The sequence below is a fragment of the Charadrius vociferus genome, unplaced genomic scaffold (genome assembly GCF_000708025.1).
Source record: "Charadrius vociferus isolate BGI_N301 unplaced genomic scaffold, ASM70802v2 scaffold199, whole genome shotgun sequence".
NCBI lineage: Eukaryota > Metazoa > Chordata > Aves > Charadriiformes > Charadriidae > Charadrius > Charadrius vociferus.
This window is the reverse complement of record NW_009650091.1, coordinates 277,932-294,127: the sequence shown is the minus strand read 5'-3', so window position 1 is coordinate 294,127 and position 16,196 is coordinate 277,932.

Genomic DNA, 16,196 nt, shown 5'->3' with positions numbered 1-16,196 from the left:
AACTATGTGTTCTGGGTATTTTTGAGCTGCTTTAGTGACTTTCAGGGTCACTGCTCTCTGTGGCTGCCTCCCTTGGCTGGTGACAGGGGACTTTTCACGGAGGATGACCTTCGGAGGATTTGCCTGCCATTTGCATCAACCAAAGGAAGAGTATACTGCCTTTGCGGAGGACTAGGCTGATTCCAGGAATCTGCAGTCCATACAGTCTCTTCACCACTGTCTTTCACAAAATCTCCCTCCTTGGCTGTCACCTGGGCTGTCCTTGCGAGATGTCACATTTCAGTTGGGTAAGCAATTGATTTACAGCTCTAAATTAAGAGAGGTGTCTAATCGCCAAGATTAGGGCCTTGTGGTTGTTTTCTCCCTCTCACCCCATCAAGATGTGTCTTGTAGGAGATCAAATGTGACACCATAGAAAAGTGAAAGTTGCTAGCAAAAATGTTAGAGGAATGTCTTTCATATACTTGGCATGATTGACGTGGCAAGGAGGATTGAATGGTTGCTGCCTATAAATATGAACAGGGTTACTCACTAAGAAAGGTAGAGAACTAAATAAAAATACTATGAAAAGATGAATAGTTATAACATGAGCACAAACAAAAATAACTAAATTAGAAGGCCCTTAATGTCTTGCTAAAGCTTCCTAGAAAGTAAAAGCTGTCTTTGACTGGAAATACAGGAAACAGAAGTCAAATAATAAGAGGCTTCTAAGACAGGGATCAATAATTTTATGAAGGCAATTTTGTGACATGGGTGTCTGATGTGACAGAATAACTTAGGAAATCCATTTCTGTTCAACAAAGCCCATATTGGCTTTTTTTATTGGCTCCGTAAAATATAGCTTGCTTTAAACAAAGAGCAAATCAATAACACTGGAGAACACTAATCAGTAATAAGGGAGTTTATTAGGTTAAGTATTGTGGCTTACTATGGGCTAAAAATCAGATTTTTTTCAAGGCAAATTTTGAAAAGAAATTGACAGTCATTAAGAAAGATCTGAACAAGGTATTGGTTTCAAAATATGCTCTTCTCATCCAGTGCTCTGACTTTCTTTGATTTCAACTGAGGCTAATGAGTTCTGTTATTGTCGTGAGCTACTAAAAATAAGATCTTGAGTAGCAGCCATTTGCATGAAAGTCTTGAAGGATTTGAAGACTATTGAAATGCTTTGCTACAGCGTTGATACATGCTTCACTTTCTCTGCTCTCCATGCTGTAAGGCTGAATGAATTAACCTCCACCCTGGATTTAGCACTGAAGAAACAATTTTCCAAGGCAGTGTAAAGTCTTAGAACTGGAGATAAGGATTTAGAGTTGGAAGGGAGCTTGGTAGACAGAAACAATGAAAGTCCAAGAGGGGAAGCACGGGTTTTAGTTCCTCGTAGTTGCGGCAAAAGTGTGTTTGAAAATACAGTCCCACAGAACTGAAGACCACTTAGCTGAGGGCTTCTGTGGGACTTCTTGTGACCCTGACCATCTCTACCTTGCAGCATGTGTTAGCACCAGTACTTGTGTGACTTCAGAGTGAGCCAGCGTGGGAAGGTGATCCAGCTGAAAACAGGGTTGGGTGGGTATTTGGGGGTGTGGGGGGGGGGCAGGAGAGTGCCTATGTTGGTTCAGGAAGATGGCGATTTTCGTTTAGAAAGAGCTCCCTGAGCTGTCATCCTCTGAAGTCACAATGGCATTCGTGGTGACAAAAAGGTGATGATGGGAATGCATAGTTGAGGATCCTGCATCAGCTGGATAGACTAAAATCTCTCTAAATTGCTATGAAAAAAATACAATGAGAAAAAGTTGCAGCAGGATAGGTGTTAGTTCCTGTCCCTCTCCTTGGTACAAAGAGAATTGGATTGAGCCTGCTGCATAGTAACTGTAATAATACACTTCTATTCAAAGTCCTCCTCAGAAACTAAGCATATTTCAGCTCATACTGGGACTACTGGGTTAAAACTATACTGTTGAATTCTGTTGAATACAAAAACCTAACAATGAAAGAATCTGAACATTTTACAAGTTTGCATCTGTGATGCTTGTTTTTTAAAAAAGCATCTGTGAAAAGCTTCTTAAAGCAACCCAGAAGAAAAACTCGAGATGTGTGCGGTCCCATTCTTTATGAAGTTTATAAACCAGGCCTCCAGCTCAGCAACACATGCTCTCAAGACCTCAAGTGCATAAATAGGCCTTTCTTCAAGGCATGTGGAAAAGACGTTGTGGTATCAGAATGTATCAAACATTGAGTAATAATGACTAGAAAACAATAAAATTGAAATTAGGATGCTGAAGGAAGGAGATTAAATTGATAGGCATTTACTCACTAGAGATCTGGCATGCACAACCAGATTTTTTGATACTTTTTGTATTTTGTATTTTTTGTACATTGTATTTTTTGATACTTTTTGTTCTGATCATCTTCTGAATTGACAAGACGGAAGGAAGCTGTTATTAAAAAGCTTTAGTGAAACTTGACTAGTATGTGGATTGGAAGTTGTCAGTGGGATGTAAGCAGCAAAACCCTTACCAAATTGACATCAAAATCAGGAAACAGAAAATGTTGAAAACCCTTTGAATTATTATAGTTCTCATAATTAAAAAAAATCAGTGCTGACACCACCAAGAATTCTGAATTCCTAATTATAAAAGAATTTTGTTATTCTGCTTCATCTTTATTAAGCGCTAATTTCAGGAAAATTGTGCTACAGCATGAAATCTTCATAGCCATTTCAACATTAATGCAGAAGAACTTTTCCAGTATGTATAATATGTGGAAATCATATGCATTGACCGTATAATAGGAGAGCAAGTGAGATAATTTTTAATGTGTTTAGCAGCCATAAAGTTAAAACAAAAGTCTGGGAAAAGAAGGGAAGGGACAGCTGCATCAACTTGCAATTCGAGTAAGATTTCTCTCAGAATTTGAATGATACACAATTGGTAGATTTTGGGGTAAGTTTGGTTTTTTTTCAGACAATACCCAAGACATCATTGAACATGGGGCAATAGAACAGGGAAAGATGAAGAGTAATTTAGTGCTGTTCTCAAAGAAGGTTCTTAAAGGACTAGCAGGATACTGAAAATTTTGTCAAAAATACATCTATTGACTTAAAAGCAGAGACTGGAAATACTTTAACATATAAGTTGACACAAAAAAGAGAAAAGATGTTGAAATGATAGAGGAGTCCATTATATGAGCTTTTCTGTTATGCTTATGATAATGTTAAGGTCAGAATATTAAACAGAGAATACTTAAATGTACTGTCGTACTGATTAAATTAGATCAAGAAGAATGGCAGACATTAGAATATAACTGCAGAAAAGCAACCGATGTGTCTAAACCCATAGGCAAACCTGTAAAAAAAAAAAAGTGAATCAACTTTACCAAAAAAAAAAGTGATTAAAAAGCAATATGGGAAGGGATATATGCAATGATGGCATATATTGTCACTAAATAAGCACTGTTTCTTCGGATATCAGTGCCAAAAATATGTCACGTGGACTCATATCCTAAGGATATCTCAAATGAATTAAATGAAGAAAACAATGTGGTATAACTTCTGCATCTGAATGAGGCTGAAAGAAGCAATGTAAATGTTGTTTTTATATGCAAAATACAAAGAACAGCTTCTCTAAAGGACATAAATGACTTCCCCCCCCCCCCAAGTTATGAAGCGTGGAAGTTCAGCTCTGGCCTACTGTTATGTGTGTGGTCTGAAACTTTCTGAGCTTAGTTATCTGAAGACTCTCAGATCTAAAATCTTGAAAGCTTTAACATCAGAAAAACATTTATGTGGTTCATAAAAAGAGTACGCAGTAGATAAGAAGTGTTTGTCACACAGACAAAAGACAACCAAAAAGAGGTGTTCTGAAATACATTGTTCTTAGACAGGAGATGTTTGAAAATAAAAAAAGGAATTTAGAAACCCAAGACCTAATGATTTTTTCCAGGGAAAAACAGCTTTTGTTTGAAAAATCATTCTTACCAAAGGATATTATTCTCTAGTTAGTACAAATTAGCAGGGATCGAGTAAGCTTTGTGTTCTTCCACAATCTCACTTCTGCAACATAGCATGCTCACAATGGCGTTGCTATTGGTGTTTTTGAGGCTGCTGTCGTCTCACTGAGGCTGTCATATTTCTGCGCCCCTAGGAACATGTGTACCCAGTGGAAATGAGTGTCAAAATGATTTTGAGTGAGGGTTCTAGAAAACTTTCATGTTAAATCTCACTTACACTTCCATTTTAATGTGTGGTTTGTTCTCTTACTGTGCCGATAAATTTTAGTTTACTGAATAAGAAAAATTATTAATGAGAATAGAAATGCCAGTTTTCCTTCACTTGTGTTCTCAGAGTATCTAAACCAATTTCAGAAATTTTTGTCTAATGAGGTGGATCAAAACCAAGGATTGTCTGAAAGACGCATGTCAAGGAAAGCCATGTAGGTAGGTAGTTCCCTGTGATTCTAAATCAAGTTCTGCGGTTTGGTTTTCCGAAGCTGTTTAAAGAATAACTAGCAATCATAGAAACCACAGTATGCAAATAAATTTGAAATCTTAAGCTAGATGTTCTTCCAACAGTTGAAACAGTATCAAAGTGTTCCTTTGGTAAATCTGCAAAACATTTTCAGTTGTGTGAAATTTTATATTTACATTTTTGTCGGGTTCCTGATTGTTTCTCCATCTGTTTTCTGTGGTTTTACTGTATTTCAATGAAAAGTGAATAAAACTGTGAAAACCTGTGGAATATCATTCTTCCACAGTTGACATTTGGAGAATTTCAAATGGTAATGTTATTATGCAATAGGTTCCACATTACTATTGTCATATATGATTTCTCAGAGCTCCCGTCTGTTCTCAGGCATCTTGCCCTTGTTACCCGTAGAGTTTTGCAGAAATTAATCTTACGGCAGAACATCCAATACCCCATTGGAATGTCTCACTTAAAAGGAGAGGCAGCTGTTCTAGGAAAAGAGTAACACATGAAACTTGATGTCTTCAGAGGACATGGAACATTTAGGGCATACCTGAGTATTTATCAAGCTTGATTTTTGCGAAGTACTTAGTAATTATTTTACATGATGGGCCCTCTTTATATTTTCTATGTTAAAAAAACAACACAGTGTTTTATTTATGTATTTAAGATTTGGTTGTCATGAAATCATAAAATTTAAATTGCATATTGTATTACAGTTTAGGATTAGTTTGATTATCCTACCGTGACTCTAGGCATAGCACTTGGGCTACCTATAAAGCCCCGATGGGCACCTTCATGACTAAATGCTGCCTATAGTGGCTGCTGAAGTTTGGGGAGGGAATGGTCAGAGAACTAATGTCGAACCACCCAGTAGCAACGGAGTCATAGGTGGTAGGAGAAGAGGGAAGGGAAGCCAAAGAAAATGAAACTGCAAAAATTTCTGTCACCTGTGGGGTACTGGAACAGGGATTCTGTGAAATAGCCCAGTATCACCTTGGAGATACATACATAGACTGTGCGGCTATGTCTAATTTTCTCCCAATTTAACTCCCTTAAAAGCAAAAAAGCCCAAATAAACAAGCGCTGCCATTGATCTTGGGTAAGAATATTCATAATATAACAGTAGCTGTTGTCCTTAGAAATGACAAGCACTTAAAAGCAATTTGATGTTTTAAATAGTAGGTGAAATTGTTCTTTGCTATAACGGATTCAGTGTGCCTGTAACTTAAGAGTGGTATGTCTGTTTGTGTTGGTGGTTGCATTTGGTATAGTGTAATCTGTAGATTACTGGAGGCAGTATTTCTTTAAATTGTGTTTGATCTCTCTTTGGAAATTGCTGTAACTTCTCATAAACACTTAGACTGATCTGAATCCTAATGTAGTGTCCAGAACTATTGCATTTGTTTAAAAGAATTCTTTCCCTCTTTAAAAATTTTCCATTTCTGCTGTTTGCTGGGTCCCTTATGCATTTGAAAGGTCGCCATCAAGCATCTGTTTTTTTCCATAAATTAAAATCTCTGATGAAAAAAAAATATTCCTTCACATTGCCTGAAAAAACTGCAGTGTGAGAAACAAAATATAAAATATGCCACATGTGAATGTTTTTCAGTCTTTAAACCTATAAATATATTTTGATAAGTACTTGACTAAAATGGCGTAAAGTGAGTATTGCTGTCATTTTGGAAACATGTAACATTCTGAAAAGTAATAAAGGGAGCTTGTATTTACCCAGGGAAGGAATTCCCCCTCCTCTTTCCATTTGCTTGTTTTGCATAAGAAAATGAGCTTTAATGGGGGAAATTGATAGAAATAAATTAGTGTCATTTTATTTGACACTTTTCTTAGTTTTTTCTATCTGAAGTAAAGAACGAAAACAGAAAAGCAAATTATGGTGCTCTCTCACATTGTGTGAGACTCCTCTGCCACTGTAAAACCACAATCAGAAGAATGTTACTTCAATAATCTGTGTTATTTAAAGAAGCTCATTAGTACCTTTGTAAATTGCAATGTTGCCAGTGTTATAACTATGAATCTAGAAGAGCTATTGTAGGAAAAAAAAATGTCCCTTGTGCAATTAAGAATTGAAATGTTCTCTGAGTAGTTTGAACTGAATTTTACATTATAAAACCTACAGTTTCAATCTGAAATAAGGAGTTAGCAATGATAGGTGTTTATACTGCTTGTAAGGGATTTATCATCTGAATAAACTAAAGGTTATACAGTTTTTGAAGCCAAATAGCGAAAGTTCATGTGGGCAGCTCTGTGAGAATAAGAGTCAGTGGTCTCTGAGTCTTATGCTTCAGCAAAATACTTTTTATTTTGCTCATTTACACATCTACAATCTACACTATTACTGTACCCAGTCTACTATCAAACTGAATAAACAGGAGTTTTTAATTTCAGAATGATTATCTTTCTTTCAAAGTACACATACTGTTTTTTTCACACCATCGTGAATTGAAAACAAAGAAATTGCACGCAAAATTTGAAAAATATCCAACTATGCAATTCTTAGGAATTTTACTTCTATACATTATTACTTATGCCGACACAGTATTATCAAGTAGATTATGTTTTCTAAAACATTTTTCCTGCAATCAAAAAAGGAGAGAAGGCCTGGGTCCCTTAGTGAGCAATTTTATGCACTGTATACAGTTGGAATTGAATTTTGTCTTGCAGTTTGAGAGATTTCCATCAAGAAACATTTGATTAGCCAGTTATTGCACAAATACAAACAAAACATAGTCTTTGCTGTCTTACTGCACAGATTAAATGACAAAGCAAGGCTATTAACCAGTGGAAAAAGATAGCAGTTTGAATACCAAACTTCTGTTCTTTGCAGCAGAGTTTATCTGAAAAGCCATGTAAGGTAAGCTTTTTGTATTATTTTTTTTCTTCCCATTCCTAAACTCCTCTTAGCCTTGTAGATTTTGTCTAGTAAATTTTTGTTAGAGAATTGTTTATGGCAGAGATTATATGTTCGTACTATACTTGGTGCAATAGATTCCTACTCTAAATGGACTCAATGTATTGGTTGTTGTCAAGTTGGAAAGATAACGATATAGTTTTAATATTTTACTTCACAAATGCAGTGAGAATTTACATAATCTCTGAATTTAACTGAAAGGATGAACCATAGAATGAGATGGTTTATGGTTTGACCCCTTGTGCGCCTCAGGACTTATAAATCTAAGAACTGTCTTTAAAAAAAATAGCACAAAATTAAAAAGAAAAACAATAAAACCCTGTGTAGGGGGTGTAACAATACAAGAAGTCCTGTAGTTTATTTCTGCTAAGAACAGAAGTAATAACTCTGTTTCCCACAACATCCAATGTGGATAAGGTGTTCATCTGATGAGAATGTAATTGTGATATTGCTGCAAAAGGAGTCCCTGAATCAGAGGTGTCCAGAGAACAATTCAGTTTCACTGCAGTTTTCTAGGTTATTGTTTCTGTTCTGTGTTGGAACAAAAAGGAACCTTTCCAATATTTCCCTGTTCTATGTGGATTGAGTCTTTTGTGTTTTTTCCACCTCGGTGGATCCCCCTATGTCATCCTTCAGTCTCCACACATACTTGTAGAGCAACACTGAAGCCTGTTCTCCTTTCTCTCTCTGTGTCCTAGGAGGTGGCTCTGGTATCCGCTTCAACATGACACCATGAATTTCCTCTCCACACTGTGTTGCTGCTTCTGTAAGTCTCTGATTTCATTCCACAGACTGAAATCCTGGTCACTTACACAGAACGGCACCGGTCTTGTTCAGTGGTTTGTGATTGGTGCTCATTGTTAATCCTTGAAGATGACATAGGTCAGTCTGTGTAGCGATGGGTCATCAGCTGCTTAAACTTGGGCCAAATGTCAGTTTGTAATGTCATGAATATCAGTTTCTCAAATCTTCTTAGGATGTTGCTAGAATTGCACTTTTGCCAAGGTCTACTTTTGTTGAAAAAAAGACCCTCTCTATCCTCAAAGCTATCTTACGCACTTCTTGTAGCAAAAGAAACTTTAAAGATGGTGTTTTAAGCAACCTTGGTAGAATGCTTATGAAGTGGTCGAGGATAAAAGATACAGGAACTTTTAAATTGTCTTGTATATCTGTAACCAAAATAAAACAAGGTTTGAGGAACTAGAAGATGCAGAAATAAAGATTCACAGAACAGAAACCTCTTGAGACAGACTTATGCTCCCAGCTTCTTTTGCCACCTACCCTTCAGAGATTTCTTTGTAGATGGTATTTCAATAAATTCAGTGTTGAAATACTAAAATTTAGACCTTTCAAATTACAAGAAAGTTGGCTGGTATCATTCAATTTTTATAAAGTGTTTTATAAATCCACTAGTGCTGCGGACATAGAGTAGAAGTAACTATGTACGGTCATAGGAGGAGAAATGTTTATCATTTTTTTACTACATAGCGTGCTTTTTTGTGTGTCTGATATTACTGAAACTAGTCCTGAGTGATAGTTCCATTGCTGCTTTTAAGACAGCAATTAATTACAGCAGACTGACTATGCTGAATGTAATGTACACAGGGTGCTTGATATTTAGTCAGAAGTTCCACCCCTATTCTATGTACAAATATAATGAAGAACCCATTGTTGTCTATGGAAGCTTATTTTCTAGATTATAAATGTAATATTGCAATGACACAGGAAAAAAACTAAGGTTGAGTACTGCTTAAAAAAGAAGGCTGTAGTATTTACAGTGGTCACAAATGCCTTATTAGCTTATTTCTTATTTCCTTGGCTGTGTGCTTCTCTCATATAAGGAAAAATCTAAAAAAAAAAAAAGAATAATTCCAAACCTGTGTGCCTATGGAGGTCTTTACTGTGCCTTAAGTGAGTTGTTCTTTATCCCAGAAACAACTAATTTTATTTTTATTATCTTTGGTATAATCATTACTGGTGTCATAGATAGTAAGCGCATTATCAGAATGAAAGGAGTGTGAGACTGTTTAAAGTAGTATTTCGGAATATTTTACCTAATTTTATTGTTTAAATTGAGAGATAAGTTCACTGTGTGCTGGACATGCTTCTAAAAGTACACATTTCATGATAGCTTCTTAGATTCAGATCTGCATATCTTTGAATGACTTGATGTCCAAGACATGTTGACTCAGTGAGTTACATTTATTTCAAAAGGAGAAGTATTAATTCGAGTGAGAGCTGCTTTGTATTCATCTGGTGTGTAATTAAGCTTATCTATGCATGCATTATCTATGGAGAAACTTCCCTAGCTTCCAATTTACTTTTTTAAAATGTGTTTTGCATGTATATATGTATATAATTAATACATGTACATACAGGTGTGCACATTTATATACATGTAAAATCTATGAAATTATAAATACGAAAACCCAGTATAGATTTAGGAAACTAAGTTGAGGGTTTTTTTAAATATAGTCTGTGCTTTCAGGATTAAAAATAAGTCTGATGTGGGGGATGTAAAGGAAAGGATGTCTGCCCCATCCCTGGAAGTGTTCAAGGCCAGATTGGATGGGGTCTAGTGGTCTGTGGGAGGTGTCCCTGCCCAAGGTAGGGGAGCTGGAACTAGATGATCTTTAAGGTCCCTTCCAGTCCAAACCATTCTATGATTCTATGTAGTATGTTGTTTTTACATTGAAGCGAGCAAAAGAAAGGAGAGTGTTTAGATGAAGAACTTCTTTGTAAAACACATTCCTTGCTCTGTGTTATTGGGGTACCTCTGACATCCATCCTCTAGATCCGTGGTCTAGAAAAGCTTTATTGCATTGCGGTGGAGGCAAAGAGAAATGGTGACAGTTATTTCATTTAATAAGTTTGAGTAATAGGCAGTAAATAACAGTTTTTTACTCTCACTTCCATTGGCCAAATTAAAGCAGAGTAATTTATGCCTTGCTTCCTTGTTGAGTTCTTTCTGCTGCACTTCGTCCATCTCAAATCAGCCTTCACTCATATGAAGAGAGTGTAATTTTATGTGAGAAAAATGGTACCTGCATAAGACTGATTGTATGTTCATCCTTGTTTAATTCCTTATTTCATATTTATGAGAGGGTGAAAAAATAGTAGATATTTATTGTTTAGCAGAAGTACATTTTTTTCCCCTAAGAATTCAATATAATTCTGATTAACCCAATATCCTGAGGAACTTGACATTCTAAGGGTCTTGTGTGTTTGAAGATATGGAGGGTGGTGGATTGTTTAAAGGGGAAAAAAAGCTAGATCAAACAGTAACGCATTAATCAGGATGGACACTTACAGAATGTGTTCCTAAGAGATACATTTGATTTTGCTGAAAGTGAGGTCTTATTGTTTGCATCACTGTCATTACAGAGGGCATTCAACTAATTCTACCAGAATGAAGCAGCAGTTTATAAAATAATTATTAGTGAGGAATAACATTAAGATCCAATACTTCTTTAGGGCTTGCTTCAAAGAGATTAAATGAGAAAGATTTATGTTGCATGCATAGAGATCAGGGATTTGAAACAATGCCATAATTTAAAAAATTTTTTTCTTCTATGTGATGAATAAGTGTGTCAATTAAATATAATAATTAAGAGGAATAATTACGCCAAATATTTTTTAGATGCCAACCACATAAAGTGAGCAAAAGGAAGTCTGGTTTTAGGAAATGCAAGCTTGATTTTTATCTATTGCTAAAAGATTAGGTAATTCTTTATGGGAGCACTATATATTATTAGTTACAGTCAGGCTATGGTAGAGTCAGGTATCCAGTCAGGCCTGGGTAGAGAAGGCAACAAAGCTTCTTCTGTTCATAGACCAGTCCAGAAAGAGAAATAAATTAACACTGTGAACCCCAAAGTCCACTTCCCCACAATGTCTGTTTTTTAGCGGCGAAGTAGTATAGAAGAGAACAGAGGATTACTACTCCTTCTTCAGATGCTGAGTTTGATGGGTTGATGAATATGTAGGAAGTCAGAAGGGAAGAATAAATTACATTGCTACCTAATTTCTGGTGTTACTCTTGCATTCCTCTTTTGTTTAGGCAAGCCATTCAGTAAATATAAAGTAGTTCCCTGAACCAGGACTAAAAAGTGATCAAAATTAGGGAAAAAAAAAAAAACTAAACAAAAAAAACTGGAGAGAGGGTGTAGGGGAACGTGACGATTTGTTACATGTTGGTTTTTTTTTTCTTTTTTAAACAAGCTATGATTTTTCCATTGCTTGAGTTAAGAAAAGGTCTTTTTCTAAGACTCAGACTTTTTGTTTCACTTTCTGAATAGTTTATTGTAATTGTTTTGCCCTTTGTATGTGGGAATCTCCTGCCATTATGCACTACTTCATGAATGTATGAAAGTAATAAAAAAATTGGAAGTTTTGAAGAACAGTGAAATGAGGAAAAGGAAAAGAAAGAATTATTTTACCGTTTTTTTTTTTTCTTATCTGAAGAGTTTGAAACTTGGAAATCTTTTTTTCCATAATTCTTTCTTTTTCTGATCTTTACATTATGTCCTTATTAAAAATAAGGATCTGTTTAACTGCAATCAAATAGTCTTTCAAGTATATTCCATCTTATAAGATACAACAATAACTTTGAATAAGCAGACCTGGTCTCTAAATCAAGCACAGAAAAAAAAAATCTTGTAGTCTTGTGGTGTTTGTGAGTCTCTTTCTCTGACAGCCAGTCTGCTGTGAAACTCATTGGAAAAGCAAAGTATATGGAAAAGGATGGTGAATTGCCCAGAACAGCTGTCAAAAGAAAAGTCTATCAATATGAATGAAGCAAGATATATTCCAGAGATACTCCTTTTTATTACTAGGAAAACAAAGGAAAAATCAAGTCGCGTGTCTACATATTCTTTTTTTTTCTCTCCACTCTTCCTGACACATGTACGTGAGAACTTGACTGCTTTTTCTTATTCCCCGTTTTCTTACATACAAGTATCATGAAAAGGCTTGAACTTTAAGAATACTACAAATTTCAGGTAAAGATATTTTTTAGATAGCTGTATGTCTTGCCTAAGGAAAGATTTTGGAAGCTTGCCTAGGAAGTATAACTATTGAGTCATGTTTGAAGGTCACTCTGAATTTACTATGGACCTTTCACACTTTCTTACTGCTGTAGTTAACAGTTGTGTAAACAGACTAAGATGTAATGGAAGTCACCCTTTATAGGAAGGGAGACTGTCTGTTATCTTGCATACTGATTTGGAAAATGTCTTAGATGTCCTGGTTATAGCTATTGCTGTTGAAATACTGTTTTGAGAAGACAAAGGTCAACTTGAAACTGTAGAGAAGGAAATAATAAGTCAAATTAAGTGGATAATATATTCTACAACTTGAAACTGTAGAGAAGGAAATAAGTCAAATGAAGTGGATAATATGTTCTGCTGAGGTGGATAAACAAGTCCATAGGACATTTGCTGGAGTGTAGTGCCTACAATACAGAAGGGAAGTTCACAGATTAGAATTAATTTGGAAGGGGAAAAAAAAGCCATCAGAATGATTTGAGAAACAGAAATTCTGATGTACAGATTGAAGAGTTTAATCCTTTTACTCTACTTCATCTGTCCAAGGCTAGTTTGGGAGATAATTTAATTATGGTTTATTAACACAAGTATGAGGAAAAAAGACTTTTGATGAAGCTCTTTAGTCTGAAGAAAAAGCCATAGCAATATCAAGTAACTGACAACCAATGGTTCTCTGGTTAAACTAGAAGTAGTATTAAAGGATTTTTCCAGTGACGGTAATAAATCACAAAGCGAATCCTCCCGCTCAGAATCTTAAATCTAGAAGGTATATCTTAAGGTTGCATTCTAAGTTCAATCAAAAATTTGATGTAGTGTTTACTTGACATGCACTATGCATAAGCTCCAAATTGATTTTAATAGTCCCTACTGGGCGTAAACCATACAAATCTTTATATGAAATATGATACCATGGTTCTGTGCCAATCTACAGTTCATGCAATGGTACGGAGATCAATTAAGATCAATTATGGAGATAAAATTAAGAACAATTAGAACAACTTATAAGCACAACACGTATCCAAATTCATCCATATAGGGTGCTACAAACCTAAGTTGAAAAAAATATTGTAGCACTCCAGGGACTTCTTAGAGCCGGATAACATTTAAGCACTTTGAGAAAACAGATTTAAGTGGGATTTTTGAACTAATGCTGAACCTTGGGATTTGGGGACATGAACAAACAGTGAAAGCAGGCAGAAGAGGGACCTTGGGAAAGAAAAATTTAACAAAAGATGATCAACTTCTAGAAAACTGTCCAGCCTTTAGAATACAAGGCAGGAGTAGGAAAAAGTAGCATATTGTTTATTTGCTTGCTTTCCAAATAGGAAGGAAACCGATAGTGGATGTATTGCCCACTAATTAATTTTATGTTTTCTCATCTCCCTCCTTCCCTTTCCAGCTCTTTAACATAAATATTAAGGCTACAAAAAACAAAAATGTATAAATAAAACAAAGCAGCCATGGATGAATTACTTGCAGCTCCTCCAGTTACATATTAAAAATAACTCTCAATCTGGTACTAGTCAGTCTTTCGATACGAAGGTATTGAGTCATCAAAGGGATTAAAACTGTTTCCCAATTTTAATAGAATTGAATAAATACAATTTTATATCATTAAATAGAAACAGAAATGTTAAAAACAATCTAAATCATTAGATTTTTTTTTTTACTTCTAAGTAGTCTCTGGTATTACAAAAGTCAGTGCACATAGAAGATACTACACACTGTGTGATAAACCAAGATCTCACCAGGTGGAAGTCAAAGAAAATATTTCTGTTCTGTACCATTTCTACTATTTTTTTTTATTTCTTTCTTGATTCAGATGCGTAGTGATGACATGAATAATTTTTAATGTGTCCCCCACATAAAAGAATAAATATGTGTCAGTCTTGTAGGAGACAAAGCGTTCTTTTTCAACTTCTTCTCCCAGACCAGTGAAAAGGTATATAGGCAAATTCTTAAAGGAAGACATATGTCCATGGTTTGCCAAATCTTTTACAGCTTCCATAGATGACTATGACTGCTAGTAATACATAGATAAACTCAGAAATCAGTAGATCAAACACATATGTGCCTCTCTGGTCCATGCACTTGAAAAGTGAAATACGTTAAGAATTTTTATGTATCTTTTTGAAAGGAGTCTTCTGTTCATTTATGAACACTGGGAAATATTGACATATGCAACGTATTTTATAAATTGTGTCATCCCATAATGATGACATCAACACTTTGATATTAATAGTTTCTAGTTGAAAAGTTGTGTTTCTTTACATTTTGAAGTATACATTAAGGCAACCTTTTACAATCAAGGGATTTCATGGACCAAGTGTTATTTAGAGAAGTAGAAAGCATAAAAATTCAGTTTGTGGAAAGCGGTGATCCTTAAAATAAGTTTACCTGGTTAGCATGGAAAACTCCTGCTACTTACTTGAAAGGAAAAGATGTTGATCTTCCCTCTTATTTGTCACTGCTAACAGTTTCACACAAATTCATTCCTTGCATCTATAATCTGGGGATTATTTTTGATATCTTTTTCTCCTTTGCCCAAAGTAGTTAAGGTATTTCTAATTATTACTTTACACTTTACAAACACGATCAATATTTGTTGCTTGGCTTTTGTCTCTTATCATTGTTTAAGATGATGGATTCAACACACTGAATTCGGTTAAGCAGTTTGGTGATACTTCTGAAAATAGGAAACCGGTTGGTGATAACTCGCAGAAGCTCTCAGGGTGAAGGTGGCATCAGTACATTATACTACAGATTTATGTAACATTTGTCACGTTGGAAGCATGAAATCTGTGAACTGATTCAAGATGACACGATGAGAGCTGTCATGTAACAAATTATGAGTGAGTTCTGTTCAGTGTGATGACAGTTTCTGTAGCCTGATACACTTCTCATTAACTTTGTAAATCTTGAAATTAAACTTTCCAGACTACTGCTCTTGAACTTATTATTCCTGGATGCACCTCTTTCCTTAGAAACATGAGAAAAGTTGGAGAAGGTGGAGGCTATGTGTTCAGGAGATGATAGTGAATTTCAGACAGGAAAGGGACAGGCAAAGCAGTGAGAATGGAGGAATGTGATGTATATGCTTTTAATCTATTGGGTTTATTCTTCCTTTAGAATAACCATATACCTTGCTTTTCAACAAAATAGATCAATTCACTGCAACTTTTTTTCCCCCCACTGTAAAAAAGCCTAGAGTCACGTTTCAAAATTCAGCACTTTGAAAGTTTCAAAATACTTTACAAAATAAGTACCATCCTGTCCATTCAACAAATGGAAAGATTGTGGTAATCAGCTGGAACACAAGGAAGAGGAGGAAATGAATGGGAAAATATCTACATATGCTAATTGCTATACCTGATAATCCTTCCAAAGACCGATTCTTACTACTGGACAGATCCTATCATCATACTGGATATCATCAGCAATCTTACCTTTGGTAAAGTTAGTTACTTCCAACCTTGTTTGCACAGTTTGTAACGTAGTGTACTTTATGGTTTAAAATTGGAAGAACGGAACTGTTTTGCAACATCCACGAAAACCACTGGTTGTTTTTAAGACATCTGCATAACTAAGCAGATTTCCATTCTAAACTGTTGTTATTTCCTTGGAAGTATTACTACACTGAAAATTGAATTCTTGCTTTATGCAGAGTTAATTTTTCATGCTAAAATTCATTTTGTATTTATAAAAATAAATAAATTCTGTCAAGATAATTATGCTCTAAAAATTAAGACAGCTAGTAAAG